Source organism: Asterias amurensis, chromosome 12, assembly GCF_032118995.1.
Source record: "Asterias amurensis chromosome 12, ASM3211899v1".
In the NCBI taxonomy this organism is placed as follows: Eukaryota; Metazoa; Echinodermata; class Asteroidea; order Forcipulatida; family Asteriidae; genus Asterias; species Asterias amurensis.
The window spans coordinates 12,750,389-12,768,515 of NC_092659.1; the positions used below are offsets into that span (position 1 = coordinate 12,750,389).

General features: G+C 40.2%; 1 protein-coding gene across 1 annotated transcript in view; it reads left to right on the forward strand.

The window, feature by feature from the left end:
- Positions 1-14,879: 14,879 nt before the first annotated feature.
- LOC139944885 (uncharacterized) overlaps positions 14,880-18,127 on the forward strand; it is a 175,711-nt gene continuing 172,463 nt past the window's right edge. The window contains exon 1 of the mRNA XM_071942035.1: positions 14,880-15,014. The gene's annotated coding sequence lies outside the window, so the exon portion shown is untranslated. The remainder of the gene's footprint in view (positions 15,015-18,127) is intronic.

Here is an 18,127-nt window from a genome sequence, read left to right on the forward strand (position 1 = left end):
GTCGGAACAGGTATTGTTTTCGTCGAGATTTTTATTATTAGCTGTTTCGAACTTCAGCCAAAAAAGCCATTGTAATTGTCCAGTTTTTTTTTTTTCTTTTTTTTAGCTGTCCCAAACTTCAGTCGGAACAGCTATTGTAATCGTCGAGATTTTTTTTTAGCTGTTCCGACAGTTCCGTCGGAACAGCTTTTGTAATCTTCCAGATTTTTATTTGTTTTTATTATTAGCTGTTCCGAACTTCAGTCGGAACAGTAGTCCTGGCCCAAGACTATGGTGCTTGATTCTGGATAGTGTACTACGCGCAGTTGTAAATCGCCAAAGCGCGCCCGCTACGGTATGATTTAGTTAACTGGGAGCTTGAAATCTAGACTACACTGGCAAGCTACCATAGTCTTGGCAATCTTGCAGCGCTGTGTTAACTTTTTCATTGTTTTCTGCTTCAGCTTTCCAACGGACCAATCAGCGTGCGATCGTTGTAATCAACTAACATAATGTATTAGTTGACCCCGGGGTCATTCATGTTATGACTACACGGCATTGGCAGCTCCGTGTTTGTCGTGGAGGAAAAATCGTAAGAAAATAGGAAATGTTCACGATTATTAATGCTAAAGATGAACAAGTAAGCCGAAGCTATATCGATCTGCTATCTAGATGGCAATTAATTAACGACTATGTCATAATACGCTAGTGCCCTCTCTACTGCGGACGGTCTGGTGTTGCGATAAACTCCGTCAGTTCTACGTGTGCTTCGTCTGCGGCATGCAGGCACCGACCGCAGTTGGACGATGTCCGGGTGTGAATAAACTAGGGGAAACTAGAGCATGATACATACAACCAACGTTTGCAACTGAGCAAGTCATGGATCCCAAGTCATTATGTAACTGTCAGTGTCACAAAGTGGTGAGTGGAGAGAATCTTGTTTATATTGATCGAATCTGTATAGAATTAGAAAACGTAAAGTCATAAGTAGTCATTGTTTGTCATGTTTGTGAACACCTAATTTGCTCTGAACTGAACAATATTTCAAAACTTGGTTGTTATTTATGTAGGTAGACCTCCTTCTTCCTACTAATAGCAGTGCTATTTCATCATTCGAAGCACAATTTTCTTGTGTCACACTTATGGAAGGGCAGCTCGTAAAAGTATACTTCTAGAAACTATAAGGGGGCCTTATAGTTTCAATAGAAGTAGTAAAAGCATTGCCTCACCAAAATCCACTTCGCATTCGCATTCCAAGGAAGTATGAGTAGTATGTGCGGCGTATATGACCCCGTTTTTGTGCGGTGGATCATGATCCACATGTCATGTGGATCATACATCAGCAAAGGGGGGGGGGGGGGGGGTCGTCGGATGTGGGTGCCTGATGGGGTGTGACGAAGACCCCCCCCCTCCTTTTTTTTTTTTTTTTACCAAGACAGTAAGTGGGAAGGTCAAAGTGTAAGACTCAATAGTTAAGATGATACGCTGTTGAGTATTAGTCCAATTTTAAGATCAGGTAGGAATTTGATTTGTTTTTAAACATTTCTTTGAGTGTACGAGTCCGATAGTTCTGTTGTCGTCTGCTACGTTTTAATCGTGTTCGAACTTGCTCTCAGTTGCCGGACCGGACAACAAAGACAACCGAGCGGAGGGCCCAATTATATGTACGTAGGGTATGTTTCTGTGGACAAGTGCATTGCATTAATTCTATCCTTTGTTTCTAAAAAAGAAAAGAAGAAAAACAAATCTGTGGCACGCCACCACGAACCATTATTTGAGTATCAAATGTATACGTCGAATAATTGTTTTGTTTACTCTTTGTATCGTTGCATCCGCAATTCGGCTTTTTGACAACCATGTTTGCATTTTTAATAAACCAATAATAATAATAATATTAATAATAATAATACACCCTTGTTTTTGCTTCTTTTTTTTTAAGGTTTAAATATTGTGTACATTACAGTAATAGTATCATAATTGAATATAATTAAATACTTTACTGGAAAATACGAAGAAAGGGTACCGATTTTACAAAAGCAATATAGCGTTGCAACCAAAGACTTACGATATATAAACAAGGTCGTGTTTTTTTTTTTTTTTGTTTTTTTTTTGGTATTACACATACAACTTTAAACTTTTGACGACAACACCGGTGATCTACACTACTTTTAATAAATAAGAGCCCCAAAGTGTGGGTACAACCGAGTTAGCCATCGGAAAAAAAAAAGATTAAATGTTTAGTTTGTTTGCATTTACACACCCCCCCCCCCTTCTTTTTGGTAGGCCTAAGCAGTTTGCAATACAACAGATAATTTTCTATGCGTACGTTTCTGTACGGACTAATAAACTTACGGTGCATATCCAGGATATGTCTCTGCAAACGATCATATTATTTCCATCGTTCTCTAAAAAGATTAAACGTTAAATAGAGTTAAGGTGTCATAATAGAATCTAATAATTACTATCCTAATCTGTAATTGCCAGTGGCCTTCACTTCGTGTACAAACAAAAAGACCGGTGCATGGTTTACTTGAAAACCTCAATGACCCTTGATCACTGAGCCTTATCTGGTAGTTAATAGATGACGTCACAACTGATTGGTCTACCAGCCAAACGTGTCAGTTCTTGTTCCCCATACAGTGGAGCTATCTTTGTTTTCTATAACTCCAAGCCCACATCATGTACCACAATCACTCGGACACGGTATTATGTTTGTGTTTACCTTTGCAAAAAGGGGCTGCAGAGAAAACGAGTATACACGGAAAAACAAGATATACGTTAACCAAAAACTTTATTCGGTATATAACACTCCATTAACAATAACATCTACTTAAAACCTCCACAATACTTAAAACAATTATACATCACGAAGACCCCCCCCCCCCCCCCATTGTGACAAGAACCTTGAAATAAGTCGATTGAACTGCGTTCGCATGCAGGTGAGGGCTGGACCCCAGCGACCCGTGCCTGCCTATTAAGGAGATAAGGTGGATGGGTTGAGATTGTTGGAAACTAGAGCAAAGAAATAATTGTTTTCTTGGTTTTGTTTTGTGTATATTTTGTATATTAATTTTTTTTTTTTACTCATCTTATTATTGTTATTATTATTATTATTATTATTATTATTATTATTATTATTATTTCTTTTATTTTTATGTGTGGCGAGTTCACTTATTAAAACCCTTATAGTGTTTACAGTTGATATATTATTATGCTTTAACAAATTTCCGTTGATAATACTGTTCTGTATTATTACCAAATCAAACAATACAATCTTGGGGTGTAGGATTGAAAAACCTTTCATCATTTAAACATAAGTTTAGCATACTTTATCGAAAAATTCAGTATTTTCGTTGGACGTCTCCCGCTCTCTTCCTCTTCATTCTCATAAGCACTTTCGTCTGTTGATAGATCGCTATCGTCTTCTTGAAATTCCTCCTCCTCCTCCTCCTCTTCATCTTCAAAATCGTCATCATCAGTTGATTCATCACTATCGTCTTCACAGAATCCCTCCTCCTCCTCCTCCTCCACTTCTTCGCTTTCATAAGTCTTATCATGTGTCGATTCACCACTATCGTCTTCAAGGAACTCCTCCTCCTCCTCCTCATCTCCTTCATTTTCATGGCTATCATCATCTGTTAGTCCATCACTATCATCATCTTCACGGTAGTCCCCTTCCTTCATCACGTCTTCATTTTGAAAATCATCATCATCTGTCGATTCATCACTATCGTCTTCATGAAGCTCCTCCCATTCCACTTCCTCGTCTTTAAAATCCTCCCCTTCAGTGGATTCGCCACTATCACCTTCGAGGAGGTCCTCTTCCTCCTCCTCCTCCTCCTTATGATTTTGAAGGTGTTTCTTCAAATTGTTTGAAGTGGAAAACACCTTATCACAAATAGGACAAGCTTTCGATTGGATTCCGATACTGGGGTGCTTGTGTGTCTGTCGGTGTCGTTTCATATTGTCGCTACGCGAAAAGCTCTTCCCACAAATCGGACACAAAACCTTTACCTGTACGGGTCTAAGCAAAGTGTTTAGACGCTTCGACTCCATTTTTATATCAGTGAGACGATCCAAGACGAATGATATAGGCTTCAAAGTGTACACCGACCACCAGAAAACTTTAAATAAGTCGAACCTGTATGGGTCTTACAACTTAAGATTATAAGGTAGCATGGGGCTCAGGTCGTTGTCAAGTTCGTTTGACGATTGTTTCAATTGTGGACATCTGGTACAGTGAATCAGCTTGACAACGACCTGGGCCCCATGTTACCTTTTAATCTAGGTTTGAAAGACCCATACAGGTTCGACTTATTTAAAGTTTTCTGGTGGTCGGTGTACACTTTGAAGCCTATATCATTCGTCTTGGATCGTCTCACTGATATAAAAATGGAGTCGAAGCGTCTAAACACTTTATGAAACGACACCGACAGACACACAAGCACCCCAGTAGCGGAATCCAATCGAAAGCTTGTCCTATTTGTGATGAGGTGTTTTCCACTTCAAACAATTTGAAGAAACACCTTCAAAATCATAAGGAGGAGGAGGAGGAGGAGGAGGACCTCCTCGAAGGTGATAGTGGCGAATCCACTGAAGGGGAGAATTTTAAAGACGAGGAAGTGGAATGGGAGGAGCTTCATGAAGACGATAGTGATGAATCGACAGATGATGATGATTTTCAAAATGAAGACGTGATGAAGGAAGGGGACTACCGTGAAGATGATGATAGTGATGGACTAACAGATGATGATAGCCATGAAAATGAAGGAGATGAGGAGGAGGAGGAGGAGTTCCTTGAAGACGATAGTGGTGAATCGACACATGATAAGACTTATGAAAGCGAAGAAGTGGAGGAGGAGGAGGAGGAGGGATTCTGTGAAGACGATAGTGATGAATCAACTGATGATGAATATTTTGAAGATGAAGAGGAGGAGGAGGAGGAGGAATTTCAAGAAGACGATAGCGATCTATCAACAGACGAAAGTGCTTATGAGAATGAAGAGGAAGAGAGCGGGAGACGTCCAACGAAAATACTGAATTTTTCGATAAAGAATGCTAAACTTATGTTTAAATGATGAAAGGTTTTTCAATCCTACACCCCCAAGATTGTATTGTTTGATTTGGTAATAATACAGAACAGTATTATCAACGGAAATTTGTTAAAGCATAATAATATATCAACTGTAAACACTATGAGGGTTTTAATAAGTGAACTCGCCACACATAAAAATAAAAGAAATAATAATAATAATAATAATAATAATAATAATAATAATAATAACAATAATAAGATGAGTAAAAAAAAAAAATTAATATACAAAATATACACAAAACAAAACCAAGAAAACAATTATTTCTTTGCTCTAGTTTCCAACAATCTCAACCCATCCACCTTATCTCCTTAATAGGCAGGCACGGGTCGCTGGGGTCCAGCCCTCACCTGCATGCGAACGCAGTTCAATCGACTTATTTCAAGGTTCTTGTCACAATGGGGGGGGGGGGTCTTCGTGATGTATAATTGTTTTAAGTATTGTGGAGGTTTTAAGTAGATGTTATTGTTAATGGAGTGTTATATACCGAATAAAGTTTTTGGTTAACGTATATCTTGTTTTTCCGTGTATACTCGTTTTCTCTGCAGCCCCTTTTTGCAAAGGTAAACACAAACATAATACCGTGTCCGAGTGATTGTGGTACATGATGTGGGCTTGGAGTTATAGAAAACAAAGATAGCTCCACTGTATGGGGAACAAGAACTGACACGTTTGGCTGGTAGACCAATCAGTTGTGACGTCATCTATTAACTACCAGATAAGGCTCAGTGATCAAGGGTCATTGAGGTTTTCAAGTAAACCATGCACCGGTCTTTTTTTTTGTACACGAAGTGAAGGCCACTGGCAATTACAGATTAGGATAGTAATTATTAGATTCTATTATGACACCTTAACTCTATTTAACGTTTAATCTTTTTAGAGAACGATGGAAATAATATGATCGTTTGCAGAGACATATCCTGGATATGCACCGTAAGTTTATTAGTCCGTACAGAAACGTACGCATAGAAAATTATCTGTTGTATTGCAAACTGCTTAGGCCTACCAAAAAGAAGGGGGGGGGGGGCGTGTAAATGCAAACAAACTAAACATTTAATCTTTTTTTTTTCCGATGGCTAACTCGGTTGTACCCACACTTTGGGGCTCTTATTTATTAAAAGTAGTGTAGATCACCGGTGTTGTCGTCAAAAGTTTAAAGTTGTATGTGTAATACCAAAAAAAAAAAAAAAAAAAAAAAAAAAACACGACCTTGTTTATATATCGTAAGTCTTTGGTTGCAACGCTATATTGCTTTTGTAAAATCGGTACCCTTTCTTCGTATTTTCCAGTAAAGTATTTAATTATATTCAATTATGATACTATTACTGTAATGTACACAATATTTAAACCTTAAAAAAAAAAAGCAAAAACAAGGGTGTATTATTATTATTAATATTATTATTATTATTGGTTTATTAAAAATGCAAACATGGTTGTCAAAAAGCCGAATTGCGGATGCAACGATACAAAGAGTAAACAAAACAATTATTCGACGTATACATTTGATACTCAAATAATGGTTCGTGGTGGCGTGCCACAGATTTGTTTTTCTTCTTTTCTTTTTTAGAAACAAAGGATAGAATTAATGCAATGCACTTGTCCACAGAAACATACCCTACGTACATATAATTGGGCCTTCCGCTCGGTTGTCTTTGTTGTCCGGTCCGGCAACTGAGAGCAAGTTCGAACACGATTAAAACGTAGCAGACGACAACAGAACTATCGGACTCGTACACTCAAAGAAATGTTTAAAAACAAATCAAATTCCTACCTGATCTTAAAATTGGACTAATACTCAACAGCGTATCATCTTAACTATTGAGTCTTACACTTTGACCTTCCCACTTACTGTCTTGGTAAAAAAAAAAAAAAAAGGAGGGGGGGGGGTCTTCGTCACACCCCATCAGGCACCCACATCCGACGACCCCCCCCCCCTTTGCTGATGTATGATCCACATGACATGTGGATCATGATCCACCGCACAAAAACGGGGTCATATACGCCGCACATACTACTAGTATGAGCCTACTTCTTGGGTTTGTTTCGGTAGTGGAACGAACATAGTTCATCATAGGAGTAATATGTGTAGTAATATTTGGTTGGACTGAAGTTAACTGAACATCGCCATGTTGGTACATATATTATAATCAACACAACAGTTTAAGGGTCACTATGACGTATCGATATACTTATGCATATTCAACATCTCCCCTCTCTGGAAATAACAAAACTTGTTAACATGAAAATACAATGAAATATTAAACACTTGGAATTTGTGTTGATGTGTTTGTAAAGAGAATGTAATGCAATTGATTCATTAGAGTTCTGTTTTGTTTCACTGTAAAATGTTTCATGAGTCCTTTTAACAGTCCATATGATCTCTACAGTTCTTTAGAGTATCGATGAATGTTTGTAGTTTACTAGAGAGTTCAGTGTCCAAATAAACAATTGAAATGAACTAATTGATTATCTGAAAGTGTTATGACTTCACAGTCCGAAGAGTATTAATGTCTGAATCTGAATGTTCGGTTTCGATGAGTGTTCAAATCATGACATTGTCCTGATGCCAATATGTGTGTTCTTCATTCGCTCAGATTGTCTCAGGGTGTGTTGTTGCTGAGCAGGGGCTGTCTGTTTAGCTACAGGCTGTCCTGGCTGGAGGTCAAGAATTGGTTCCTCTGATAGAGACAATGTGACGACGGTTCCTTTGATACTGTGTTCCGTTCACTTCTACGATGTGGGGGATCCAGCAGTGCGAATAACTTTCCCCATTGGACTGAGTTTTCCTTTTGTGAGAATTTTCACAGGATCTCCTGCGGTCAATTGTTTCAATGCCCGGGCACCGTGTTTGCGATTGAAGTACTCTTCTCTCTTCCCCTTGCATTTAGCGTCAGTGTCGTGCAGGTTCTTCCGGTTGATAAGTTTGGGACGAAGATTCTTTGGCAGCATTGGTAGTGTGGTACGTAGCTCTCTGCCCATCAAAATGCTTGCGGGACTCACTCCGAGACTTGGGAGCGGAGTAGTGCGGTAGGCCATTAGAGCACGTACAGGGTCAGGTTGACGGAGAATGGTCTTGGCAACATGACCAGCTTTTTCGGCCCGTCCATTTTCTTGTGGATAGTGTGGACTGGTGGTGATGTGGTTGAAGCAGTATTCCTTTGCGAATTGTTGAAACTCTCCAAGGAATTGCGGGCCATTGTCGGTTACGACTACCTCTGGAATTCCGTAACGAGCAAAGGTAATCTTCATGAAATTGATGACTGCGGTAGATGTTGTTTTGTGGAGATGGTGAATCTCAATCCATTTTAAGTAATAGTCAACAACCACCAAGTACTGCTTGCTATTCATTTCAGCAAGATCACAGGCGATGCGTTGCCATGCTCTCTGAGGCAAGGGCGTTGTTATCAGGGGTTCTGCCCTCTGTGCGGGTTGTTTGTCTCTGCAAAATTCACATCGCTGTATGTACTGTGCAATATCAGTTCCGATTCCAGGCCACCAAATGGCTTGGCACGCACGAAGTCGGCTTTTGGATACACCGTGGTGACCTTCGTGAAGTTTAGCGAGCATCTCTTGTCGCATGTTCAGTGGAATGATGATGCGATCACCGTAGGTGAGAATGTCGTTGACTTGGCTTATTTTGTCTTGTTCTTCCCAATATCTCTTGACATCGGGTTCAACATCTTTGACATACTTTGGCCATCCATTCCATCCATCCAGTTGGCTGTCTTGTTCAGTCTCATGAGCAATTTTGACGAGCTTGTCATCTGACGTCGGCCACTGTTTGGTTACCATGGTTACATGAGCCGTGATTTCCTCTTCAAGATCATCACTGGTGTCTGCTGTCGGAGTCGTTTGGATCGGTGCTCGCGACAGAGTATCAACTACAACGAGGGTTTTACCTGGCGTGTAGACGGCGGTACAGTGATATCTCATTAGGCGCATCAGTAAGCGTTGCCAACGAAGTGGGGCATCACACAGGTCCTTTTAATTTATCAAGGAAACGAGCGGTTTGTGGTCGGTTTGTAGTGTCACGTGTAGTCCTCTGATGTAAACATAAAATCTCTCGCATGACCATACGCTGGCTAATAGCTCTTTCTCGATTTGTGCGTACTTCCTTTCAGCAGGACTCAAGGTTCGCGAGCAGTAGGCCACTGGCTTCCAACTGCCATCGCTCTGTTGTTGCAAAATGCATCCTCCAATACCATAGCTACTTGCATCTGCGCTAACCATGTTTGGTTTCTTCGGGTCGTAGTATACAAGCGTTGGTGATTTGGTCAGGAGTGTTTTGAGATGTCTGAATGCATTTTTCTGTTGTACTCCCCATATCCAATGAACATTATCTTTCAGCAGATCCGTAATTGGGGCAGCAACTGATGATGCATGTGGGATGAATCGTGACAACCAGTTTGTCATCCCCATGAGTCTCTTTACTTCCTCCTTTGAAGTACGTGGTGGCATTTGCACGATTGCAGCAATCTTAGATGGATCCGCATGGATCCCATCTTTATCCAACTGAAATCCAAGGAAAATGACACATTGTTGTGCAATCTTTGATTGTTCCTTGTTGAGGCGCAATCCAGCATCCTGGAGTATGTTAAGTACAGACTTCAGTCGTTCATCACGCTCTGTTTGGGTGCCACCGGTGATGAGAATGTCATCCATATATACCACCACTCCTTCGAGGTCTACGAGTAGGTCACTCATTATGCGCTGATACTTTTCTGGCGCTGATGTGATGCCGAAGGGTAGGCATGTAAAACAGAAACGCCCGAATGGAGTGATGAATGAGGTGAATTACTGACTTTCACTGTCTAGTGGTACATGCCAAAATCCATGTTTGGCGTCAAGAATCGAGAAAACTTGCGCTCCTCCGAATTCCACCAAAATCTCCTCAAGTGTAGGGATTGTGAAGCGCTCTCTTGCCACAGCTTTGTTCAACTGACGAAGATCAACACAGACTCTGATTTTATTGTTCTTCTTGGGAACTATCACTATTGGTTCACACCAATCTGTTGGCTCTGTGATTCGGTATCTTCGAATACGCTGTCTGGCTTTATCATGGTATATACTCGCTGCAGTAAACCAAGGGTCTCACAGGCTTCTTTGCTGAGAACTGGCCTTCCTTTATCCAGAATCTTAAAAATCAGTGAATATGTTTTGTTCTTCACTTCACACGACAACTTTTTCTGACCTTTGGGCATGACTTTGCCACCAAAGTAGCCTTGTAAACGTGTTGTCGTTGGTTGCAGAGTTGAGTCACGTAACTTGAGTGAGTCGAACAAATCAGTGGGCAAAATGTTCACTTCAGAGCCGGTGTCCAACAAAAAGTGTATCATCTGACCTTCTACATTGATGGACTGTTGCCACACGTCATGCTCTGCTTTGTCTGTGCGTGTGTGATGCACAGAACCGACGAAGATATCATTATCTTCTGCGCTGTCATCCTCAGGCTCAGTTGGATCTTGTTGTACTGATCGCAACTTTTTGGCTTTGCCACGGCATACTGATGCAAAATGACCAATCCTGTGGCAGTAATTACATTTCTGTCCACTTGCCGGGCATGTCTTGTGACTGGTATCTCGACCACAGCGGAAACATGATTTCCCATTCTTTTGCTGTTTGTCGTTTGACTGTGTGTGCGGTCTTGTAAACTGCTTGGCTTTCTTGTGTAGTGCATGAACAGAAGCTGTGTCCACGCTGCCCTTTAATTCACGTATTAGTCTTTCACGGCTGTTTCAAGGGTTTTAGCCAAGTTGACGGCTGTTTGGAAGCTCAGGCCATCTTTGGTGAGAAGATGCTTCTGGATGTTCTCACTACGGATACCACACACTAATCTGTCACGCAAAGCTTCATCTAAGAATTGACCAAACTTGCAGGAACTGGCCAAATTCTGTAAGGTCATGGCATATTGTGCAATACTCTCTGAACTCTGCTGGTCTCTCTTGTAGAATCTGAATCTCTATGAGACGGTCAGGCGTCTGGGGCCATAGTGTGCAATCAAAATCTCACACAGTTCAGAGTAGGATTGTTCACTGAGTGGAGTAGGCTCTGGCAAACTTTTAGCGGTTGTGTAAACATTGGGGCCAACCACACTTAAAAACAGCTGTCTGTTTTTCTTGTACTATCTCATTGGCGTGAAAGTACAGGTCCAATCGTCCAATGTAATTGCGAATGTCTTCTACCTCATCATAACAATCGAGGCGACCGATCAGCGGCGCGTGGAAGTGCGCCCCCACTTGAGCGGCAGGTCGTGTCATTGTGGAACGAAAGAAACAACGAAGAAAACGGCTTTATTTACGCGTCCCGAATTGCCGTTATATCGTAATATTATGTCCAAAATCTCGGCAGGTTTCTTAGAAAACCACCGCTGCTACCATGTAGTAATATTTGGTTGGACTTACTCAGTTTGATGACACAAATGACTGGACAAAGACACACGTTTAAGTTAACTGAACATCGTCATGTTGGGACATGTATTATAATCAACACAACAGGTCAAGGGTCACTATGACGTATCGATATACTTATGCATATTCAACAGTATGAGCCCAGCTTTATGTAAAGTTGGATTTGTCTGACTTGAGTCACCAAAACTTTAATGCACACAGATGCATATTCCTTGATGTGAAAATGGCTCTTGGCTCAAATTTTTTGTTTTTAACTTACACTTTTCTTCTGTGCACAAGCAATTAACACTTGTTTGCAATTGCTATAGTTGGGTTGATTGATGATCGTAACCCTCGATGGTCAACGGTTTAACATTAATAATCAAAACAGATGTACATATTTTACATTAAGCTTGATGCAGAAAAAGTTTAGCACAATGAGACCCAATATAATCACTGAACTTATTCTATGATTTGTATTTGTTTCATTCTTCTGATAGGGCACATTTCCAGGAAAGGAGTCTGCTTTTAGAGAACTGCTGCATGACCACCTTGGAGTACTGATACTTTTTAAGCCTCGTCTTGTCAGATGAATGGGTAGTCGACTGCTCTGCAATTAAGGAATGGAGTGCTTGATTCAACAGAAACAAATCTGTGACAGAATCAAGATTCAAGCGTATATAATTGTGGAAGAGATATTTTGCTGTTTTGCAGAGGAAGTCTCAAGAGAAAATGAAAAGATGGAACATCATATTAACTGTCAATCAAGAAAGACTTATGTGAAGAACTGTACTCTACATTTTGCTGCAAAGTTCCACCAACGTATCACAATTTATTGTCGACTTGTATCATACCACCAGTACAGAGATTGACTTTCAAGATGAGTTTACATAGATTTTTCAACCCTGAGGGAACTGTGTGCATACTCTTAGCAACCGATGCTTTTGGACTGGGGTTGATGTTTGTCATTATTTTGAACACCAAGAGGGAAATGTACAACTAAGTGGAAGAGTAGGGCGAGATGAGCAAAATTGTCTTTCAACTGCCATAAACTATCTAAGACACAGAGAATCAGATGAAAACTGCATTGCACCCCACAATGTAGAAGAGTTGTCGTAGGCTCAGCCGCTCACACAAGTACATAGTACAAACAGTATTGTGTATAACTGCTGTGATACCTGTGCACTTTAAATGCTGCTGTGGGAAAGCCTGTGATTGGCGACTAGTGGTACGCACTACGACTGATGTTGAAATCGCAACTAGTTATTGCTTAGTCGAGTTGCGACTGCCATTATACACCTACTCGGTAAATTGAGCCACCACAACAACTAAAATAGTTGCGACTTTTACTGCTTGCTGAAAAAAATTGTGTTGCTCACAGTCACGACTTTTCATGACAACATAATTTACCTATGAAACACAACCAGACGTCAGTAAGCCTGGGCCGCTAGTGTAAGTTACTACTTGACTAGTCACACCTCACGATTATTCAATTAGGGAAAAAAAGTAGTCGCAACACGACTAGTGATTTTATTAATCTCGACTGTGCGACTAGTGTGACAATGTGTCGCACTAGTCGCCCAGCTCTAGACATAAAGTGACACAATCCTTAAATCCTTTCAGCGTGAGTTTTACTATATTGCACCTGCAGCAAATAATACGCAGCAATGCATTTTGGGGGCATGACAAATGTATGACTAGTGTGTTGAAGTTGTGACTCTGTACAGTACAGAGCAGGTTCATTTGCTCCACCCCTGCTGCTCTGTACAGTGCGGAGCAGGTTCATTTGCTCCTCCCCACTGCTTTGTACAGTGCAGAGCAGGTTCATTTGCTCCTCCCCACTGCTTTGTACAGTGCAGAGCATGTTCATTTGCTCCTCCCACTGCTTTGTACAGTGCAGAGCAGGTTCATTTGCTCCACCCCATTGCTTTGTTCAGTGCGGAGCAGGTTCATTTGCTCCACCCCATTGCTTTTTACACTACGGAGCAGCTGGAACAGCTCCGTGCGGTGTCGCCCGAACCCTTCTGAACCCAGTTGACCCGAAGCAGACGAGGTATTTCTGCCCCTCAGAACCCGTGGATGACCCCTACAACTATCACTATTTCTGTCTTTGCTTCCACTGGTCTTCCTTAGCCCTAAAAATGGTGATAGTTCTTCTACCGTGAAAAAATATGTCTTACTCAATAATTTAGTCTGGTCCGGCTTTACCCTGGCGTACTTTGCCTCTCCGGTTTTTACTGCGTTTCAAATTCAGAATTCGGTTATTCAATTTCGTTTTGAGGCACTCAAGCTCCTAACACACTCATTCTTTTCATGACACACAATCATCATTCAGTTTTAGCGAAGCTGGTTCGACTTGAGATTTTGCTGATTGATTCATTTTCAATTTCGTAAAGAGGCAATCATTTTCGCTCAACGAGGATTCAAATAAGTATACAACTAAAGAAATACGAATAAACAGATAAACTGTAAAAGGCAACTGTTTTGTTCCTTCACTTTTAAATCGAGCGAACCTTATATCTTTATTTTATGTTTCCAGTAGACTTTACCTGGGGCCCCATGAGTTTTGTTATGCTTTACTTTTTTTGGGAGACCCCTTGGTTTTTTTTTTTTTTTTTTTTGGGGGGGGGGGGGTAAATATTCGCCAACCATCATGATTTATCTGTTGGCATGCCAGACATCTTGGCATATGATGTTCAAGAGTGCAAAAAACGAACCGCATGCCTTTAACATTCGTAAGGAAACAACAAGTTAACCAAGCTCTTTTTAAGGTTGCACATTCAAGAATTGACTGCCCCAAAATTAAATTGAATGACTAAACACACGCCTCAAAACAGCTCCTGCGAATTTGAATGCAGCCTCGATGAATGGTTAAATCCAATGATTATTTTGTTAAATCGAATGACGTAAAAGTAGACTTGACTAGTCTTAAAAAGAAATCGAATGACCCTTTTTCAGTAGCATTCGATTTCGTGCGAAATAGAATAAGGCTGGTGGTTAGATTGGCTCATCATTTTCCGAAATTGAACGTGAAAATCTATATCATGCCTATCCACCAAATTTTAAGCGTCAGCTTGTTTGCCTAACTGAAAAATGTCAAAATAACAAGAGCCAGTATACGTACCACCAGGTCTCAATAAAACAATGATGGGTAGTTTGGTATTTCGGCCAGCACCACGTCCACTTGCCTTGGCTCTGTAGACAAAATATAATCAAATTTTGCAAATAGAAGCCACCGTCAGTATTTCCGGGATAATGTGACTGAGTATAAAGCCGAGTAAATCACCAATCACAGGCAGTAGACTAGATGTGCGTGACGTTGACGTAATGTTATGGTAACATTCCCTATCGCATGCAATGTAAGCAGCATTTCGCCGTTGTATATCAAATGCACCAACTCTGCCCATTTCAAGAAACGTGACGACGAACAACTATGATGATTGTTGAAACTGTCAACTGCCGTTGCGTCGACAACACTTGATATAAATATTCTTAAACCACCACCAAGACACTTTGTTTGGACGGAAGGAAATCTTCTAGAATCGCATGATCAAAGGTATGGTCTAATTTTTCATAAAATAAAGAGATTTATATAGTTATGTTAGAAATCTGGACTAAAAACGTAATATACACTCAATTTGCTGATTTACGCACATACCGGTAATTTTAGGTTGGCAGTTATTTGATATGCCTTTAAGACATACAGTGTACTATAGGTTTTCTCGGTCAACTTCGGCAAATGAGCAGCCAATTTAATTCTCAGGCGTTCGAATTAAAGCTATTTTGCCTCTCCGGTTTTTACTGCGTTTCAAATTCAGAATTCGGTCATTCAATTTCGTTTTGAGGCATTCAAGTTCCTAGCACACTCATTCTTTTTCATGACAAACAATCATCATTCAATTTAGCAAAGCTGGTTCGACTAGAGATTTTGCTGATTTAATCAATTTTAATTTTATAAAGAGGCAATCAATTTCGCTCACCGAGGATTCAAATAAGTACGACTAAAGAAATACAAATAGACAGATAAACTGTATAAGGCAAACCGTTTCGTACCTTTACTTTTAAATCGAGCGAACCTTATTTTCTTTATTTTATGTTTCCAGTAGACTTTATAAGGGTTGTGTTCTTGTTTATTTTTCTCGGAAGACCTTCAATGGTTAACTGACCAAGACCTGACATTTGAATGTGTTTGAATGTTTTTTTTTGTTTTGTTTTTTTTAAAAACGTTTTTACAGTTGTTGGTTTTAGTAAATATTAACCAACCATCTGTTGGCGGGCCAGACATCTCGGCATATTATGTTCAAGAGTGCCAACAAATTAACCGCATGCCTTCAACATTCAAATATAAGGAAACAACAAGTTAACCAAGCGTTTTTAAGACTGCATAAATATCAGAATTGACTGCCTCAAAATGAAATTGAATGACTAAACACACGCCTCAAAAACACTCCTGCGAATTTGAATGCAGCTTCGATGAATCGTTAAATTGAATAATTATTTTGTTAAATCGAATGACGTAAAAGTAGATTTGACTAGTCTTAAAACGAAATCGAATGACCCTTTTTTAGTAGCATTCGATTTCATGCGAAAAAGAATAGGCTGGTGGTTAAATTGGCTGCTCATTTTTCGAAATTGACCGAGAAAACGTAACTACATTGTAATACCAATATGCATTTAAATCGTCCATCAACACGTCATCTTTTTTTTAATGCTTTTTGTTACAGTTGCAAAATTCATGGCTCTAAAAGTGTAAATATTTTGGTTTAAGTCGAAACCAGTTAATTTTTAGTTTCCTATTTTACATGTTTAATTTTAAAACATATGGCTAAAAGTTACTTCTTGCCAATAAAACTGTGTAATTTATTTAAAGTCACCTGGAAGTGGTATTTTTTTTTAAATAAAGCTTTTGTCACTAAAATATGTGTTTTTATGAGAGGAATGTGAATAAAAAATTAACTAAGGTTTAAAAATCTTAGTTTTGATTGTATTTACAAATTTACGAGTAGGCCCCGACCCGAGAGGGCGCTGTTCGTGACGTATTTCAAGGCGCGATATTTGGAGAGAAAATTTGTAGTCGGGCCCCCGTACATTACGTCTGGGAACATGGCACATCAAAACAAATTTAGACACGATTTTACACACATACGTACATTGAAACTTGAACATGTTGAACGCCTAGTGGTTTTTACAAAAGCTATTGCTGCTATTTTTATTTAACTATGCGCCTTTTAGTGACCAAATGGGTTGTAAGATTTGGGTCTGCCTACGTATTATTATAGAAATACGGCCACGGAGCAGCGGCTGCTGTATAATGTGCGGACGGTCACATAGGACCTGCACGCTCGGTGAATCGCATGCGGTACCAACAAAAAATCGTGTCACTTGGCAAAAGCTAAAAACATACCCTCAAAGTTCAAACTTACCCGAATTTTTTCGCGTATAGCAAATGCTCCTGTAAGTTCGTCACGTCTTTCAGATACCTTCTTCGACTTCCCACTAGCCAGAAAAATTGTTGGGACGGCATCGTGTTTAAGAATGGCTCTTCTCGTCATGTCAAATGAGTTGTGTATCCATGATTCGAAGCACGACGGCTCTAAGTGTTCGCTGCAGCGCTGAAAAAGACGTCGGACCGGACCACTTTGCTCTAGTTAATCTGACTTTCGCAGCCCACAAACCGCCTATACTTGGGATCTGCAGGAAACAGATGAAGACTGACCCCATCTTTAGTTGTTTTGCTGCATCCCGCAGCAATACACCTGGTCGGCATTGCCGGAAAAATGCCAGCAAAAAAAACTTTTTTGCAGCGTACAAACTCAGTCACGTCTTAGAATTACATGACTTTTGCACGTGTGTTTATCTAAGCATCTATTAGAAGAACTCAAATCTTACTCTGGACAACAAAAGTCCATCAACGGCCAAGTACATGTAAATAAGAAATACCATAAACACATGGCGTGTGTACGAGAAGGAAGCTTGTTCACGCCAACTATTTATTCTATTCCTATTCCATTCACGTGGTCAATTTTTTTAATTCATATATTTACTTGTAAATTACAGATGTAATTCACTTTTATTTTCGTACCTAAACGTAAACACTTTCAGAAGGAGAAAACAAAAAAAGGCTATTGTTACCACGCGAATTATTTGGCGCGCTATTTTTGACAAAAGGTGGGGTAAGTTAAACCCGCTTTCGTTCTCACAAGCTGCTTTTTCCGGGAAAAACGTTTTTCCCCGGGGTTAACACCTTTAACCCTACCCCTTAACTGGGTAAATTATTTCCCGGGAAAATGTTATTTCCCGGGAAATGTTTTGTAGTGTGAACAGATCGACTAACATTTCCCGGGAACTTCCCGGGAAATACCTATAGTGTGAAAAGGACTTTAGTTGGGATTAGAACCCACGACCTTTGCCACTCTAAACAGTGTCTTACCAACAAGACCACCGATATTGCCGATGAGGCAGCCCTTATCACACTACAGAGCCACTTCATGGGAAGTTTTTTTAACCCCACCGCCACCCCAGCAACCTTTTTCACTATCCCAATTTGGTAACTCCCGGGAGTACTATTTCCCAGGAATATGCACGGTCGTTTCACATTTACGATCAAACCCCAGGAAATGTGGCAACCAGGTAAGCCCGTGCGGAAGCTACAGTGTCTGTGGGCGGAAG